The sequence below is a fragment of the Metopolophium dirhodum genome, chromosome 1, assembly GCF_019925205.1.
Source record: "Metopolophium dirhodum isolate CAU chromosome 1, ASM1992520v1, whole genome shotgun sequence".
NCBI classification, from domain to species: domain Eukaryota; kingdom Metazoa; phylum Arthropoda; class Insecta; order Hemiptera; family Aphididae; genus Metopolophium; species Metopolophium dirhodum.
Window position 1 is genome coordinate 88,556,086 of NC_083560.1, and position 5,073 is coordinate 88,561,158.

Genomic DNA, 5,073 nt, shown 5'->3' on the forward strand with positions numbered 1-5,073 from the left:
AGGAATATTTTTCAATTTAGTGTAAAAAGATATTATTGTATTTCCATAATTACGCTACTTAGAGACATTTTATGCTTAAAATATATCCGAACAAAATTAAAGATTAGAAGTTAAACTGTGATTTGGCCGGATGATTTTTTAAAAGAACAATTCCACTTCATTTCTCAGCAGAGTGAAATAAATAAAATAATAAAACTTAATTAATATGTAATTAATTAAGATTTTAATATTTTAGAAAATCATCCGGTAGAAGCATAATAGACTCATCAAGAATTCCATATCTTTTTTGAAAATTAGAATCAGACTTCGTTAACACCTTTAAAACAAGGAAATGCAAAGCACCTATAACGCATATAAAAATAATAGTGTTGCGGCCCCTTAAACAAAAGTATTTTAAATTATGAACATACTTTTTAGTTACTTGGCATGTTACGAAAAGAAATTGGAAGGACAGTGCCGGGCAACTGCTCACATATCTCCGGACCGTAATGATGTTAGGTTGACACTGTCGAAGCAACATTTTCATCATGTCAGGGAACTCAATCTCAATGTTCCACTGCTTCGACAGGAGATAACTGAAATGGCTTTAGAGAGAACCATAAACTCGTATACTCCACGTGGAATTTATATGCAAGCAATTGCTAAGTTAGTACCTACCTATAAACTTGATTTTTTGCTTACTTTGTAAATAACAATACATATTGTACATAAGGTATGTAACTATGCATAGGCGATGGTTAGTTTTGATATCCTTGATTACTTGAGTTTGATATGATGTATGAATTAGTTTTCCAGAAGCTACAGAAAATTATACCTTTCTACAGAGTGTAGAGAGAATGCGGCGTATAAGACGTAAGTTTTTCCCTCAGACTCCACGAAACATGGCACATTTGCACGATTTGTCGACAGCTGCTGATAATGAACATTTTGCAATGACACTGCAAAACCCTCCTAACAGGTTAAAATATATTGATTTTTCTCATTCATTAAACACAAAACATACAAAAAGTATTTAAATACATAATTTTAATAGGTTTTATCAAGGTCCATTGATGGTAGAGGGAATCGTCAGTGAAGTCATTTTTTGTAACGTCGCCAATATAAATATAATTGCACCAGATTTGAGAAGTGTAGGTCTATTTCACATTAAATAAATAATTATAAAAAGGTCATTTAATGAATTATTTTTATGGATTTTTAGGTCCGTATAACAGGGTGTGATGGCACGTTTAAAACTGTACCAAAGTTTTTAGAAAATGACGCCTATCAGTTGTTTTCTTTCCAAGTGGCATTTAAGGATGTAGTAAGTTTCAATATATCTGTGTAGTAAAGTAGGTTGTATATTAATTTATTATGACTAGCGTACCTCAAAATTTCAGTATAACACACATTAAGTAATACTAATATCTATATTATTTAAATTAATATTTTATTCCACTACCCATTGTTAAAACCTTATAGTATACCCTGTTAGTTCAACAAATACTAATATATTCAATGAAAATTATTATATGGAAATAGAATATGGTAAATACTTACAAGGACATAATAAATTCTATAGAATAATGTAATATAATATGTTGTTCCAGAGCTTCCCTTTAGTTCATGCCATTTTGATTGGAAAAGCTCAACAAATTTATGTTGAATTACTACAATACATAAGAAATGTGCTTCCATTATGTTATGATCAGCATCATCATTAGGCAGTAATGAGATATGCCAGAAATAAGAGGAGCAACATATTTCAATTATTCAAAGCTGACAATAATGCTGCTCGTGTGCTTCCAATGGTAATTTGTAAAATTTAATAAATATTATTATAGTTTATAATAACTGAAATTTGACTATAGCATGAAAATAGTTAAATATAGTTTTAAACATCATTCATTATTTTTAATTCAATCTTTAAGCCTTACCCTAATCACATTAACAATACACAAGTTATAGAAATTAATTAATCCATTTTTATTTTGCTTTTACATTCAGATTTTAGCATCACCATACTTACCAGCTACACAAATTGGTGATGTTTTGCCTTCAATGGAGGATGGGTTTCATAGCATTGTTGAGAATGTAATCCAGCGGTTCCCAACCTGGGGGGCGTATACACATCGCTGGGGAGGCGCATGCAGTCATCACAAAGTAAAATTTTTATTTATCAAATTTTATTATATTTAAAATGAAGAGAAAAAATGAAAAATTAATAAAGACTGGTTATCGTTATAGAATATAGGGTGGTTAAAGTCGATAAAGTAATCGATAAAGATTACAAGTGTTTAGCCATAGTGCACCATGCCACATCGTCCGTAAATTAATCAGTACGATAAGAAAAAGCCAGGGGAAAAAACTATTAGATTAGTTTAGACTCGATTTAGTTTTATTTTGCAGTTGCTCAGTGCACGTCAGTGTCGTAGTACGTAGTCGTCGCGAGTGCACGTATATCAAAGTAATGGCTCCTCCGAAAATAAGAACGTTCATCGATGATTATGTCAAATTTGGTTTTACGTTCATTGAAAAAGATGGTGTCCAAAAGCCTCAGTGTGTTATTTGTCACGTTGTATTAAGTAACGATGCCCTCCGACCTAGTTTTACTAGAACGACATTTAACCACAGCTCATCCGATGCTAAAAGGAAAACCTAGAGTTTTTTGTTGCTAAAAAAAATTCTTTAAGTAAAATGAAAATTGACCATACCGGTGAGTTTCAACAGAATAATGAAAAAATTGTTGAAGCTTCATATCACATCGACTTCATGGTGGCTCAGCAAAAGAAACCCCATAACTTGGGTGAAACATTTATTAAACCTAGCATACTTAAAGCTGTTGAAATAGTACTTGGCGAAGAAAGCAAAAGGAAAATAGCTCAATTATCTCTTTCAGATAATACAGTGAAACGACGTATAGATGAATTAACTTTGGACATTAAAAATCAGTTGATTCATAAATTAAAACGTTCCGTATTCTTTGCGATCCAGTGAGATGAATCAACTGATGTGGCCAATTGTTGCCACCTATTAGTTTACTGCCGTTTTATAAATGAACAGTCCATCGCAGAAGAACTTCTATTTTCCCAGGCTTTAAATTCCACCTCAAAAGGCAGTGACGTTTTGTCTGCCATTGACATATTTTTTGATCAGAATGGTTTGTCTTGGAAAAATGTTGTAGGTGTCTGCACAGACGGTGCACCTGCAATGCTAGGGTTAAGATCGGGTTTTGTAAGCCTAGCAAAAAATAAAAACCCGTCAATAATTGGTTCTCATAGTGTAATACACCGACAGGCTTTAGCTGCAAAAACGCTGCCATCTGAACTTAAAAATGTACTTGAAGTATGTATAAAAGTTGTTAACACCATCAAAAGCAGTGCACTTAACTCGCGTCTTTTTAAGATTCTTTGTTCAGAGCTGTCCGCGGAACATTCTGTTTTATTATTCCATACAGAGGTTCGTTAGTTATCCAAAGGGAATATGTTTGAACGTTTGTACGAATTAAAATCTGAAGTTGAAATTATGCTTTTACAATTAGGAAAAGACAATCTCGTGAGAATTTAACCGATGAAAACTTCACATTCTACTTTGCGTACCTAGTAGATATTTTTGAAACTATTAATAACCTAAATCTCAAATTACAAGGGAGGAATACGAATATTATAACCATCAAAGATTCTATAAACTCATTTCTAGAAAAGATACAGCTGTGGAAACGCCGAGTAAACAAAGAGACTCCTAATTTTTCAGTGGCAGCTCTTTGGAAGAGTTTTGGGTAAAATACCAACCCATTTATCCTGAAATTTCAAATGAAGCCTTACAAGTCCTTGTACAATTTTCATCGACTTATTTATGTGAATCTGGGTTCTCCAGCTTGGCCATTATAAAAACCAAACATAGAAATCGCTTGGATGTCGAATCTGACTTGAGGTGTTCTTTATCAAACATCGAGCCGAACTTTAAAAAATTGTCCAAAGAAAAGTGTTGTCAGCCTTCACATTAAATCTTAATTTTATTATACATTCTATTATTTATATTTTTTACTAATTTAATTAATTACTCACGTCAATTTATAATTTCATTATAATACTATATTATTTACAATTATTTATATTTTATAATTACTATCATCAATAAAAAAGTAGTCTTTCTAAATATTATAAAGTTTATTTGTAAAATGTAAAGTAAACAAAAAAATTATAATTTTTTCAATTTATATGTGGGGGGGCGCGAAATTTTTGAAAATCTCCAAAGGGGGCGTAGAATAAATAAGGTTGGGAACCACTGATGTAAACCAATTCCCATATTTGGCATTGCAATTAAACCCATTTATGTTCAATTACATTTGGGGACATTGGTTCATAACAATGGGACCAGCAGCTGTAACAGTATTCAACGAAGATATTAGGACAAACAACTTTGTAGAAAGCTACCATGCGTCACTGCTTAGACTGATAGAGCCTCATCCCAAAGTTTGGGAGTTTCTAAGTATAATTGAATATTTTTAAGTTAATTTGTTTGGTGCAGTGAATTGTTTTATAATAATATTATATTAGTATTATTTATTTGAGTGACTAACAAAACCTAAGTTATTTTTTATTTTTTATTTTATAGAAAAGGAGAGAAAAGTTATACATTTAAGCTTGTATATTATGTTGTTATTTCTTAATGTTGCATGATTCAATTCATGTTTAACTCTAACCAAATCTATATGTTTGTGTCTCAGGTAAGTATATATACATTATAGAATTCAGATACAGGTAAGCACTATATATGTGTATGCTGTTTGTGTTAACCACCAACACTTAAGTATCAGTATTGAGAAAATTTTAGAAATAATCAAGAATAAAAATATTTGGCTTAGTAAGTAGTAACGGTTTTAAAATATATAGGAGTAATTCCTAATTTATACATTTTTTTATTTTATAGAAAATAAAAAAAAGGATTAATTGTGCATTGTTACTTGTATGAGTTGTTATATCTAAAATATATTGCACGATAAAACCTATGTTTAACTTCAAACAAAACATTATGTTAGTGTCTCAGGTAAGTATATTATATACACAGAATACAGATACAGGTAGCCGCTAT

General features: G+C 31.2%; 1 pseudogene; it reads left to right on the plus strand.

Annotated features, from left to right (window-relative positions):
- Window positions 1-400: 400 nt before the first annotated feature.
- Window positions 401-4,490, plus strand: LOC132944047 (uncharacterized; annotated as a pseudogene).
- Window positions 4,491-5,073: the final 583 nt, after the last annotated feature.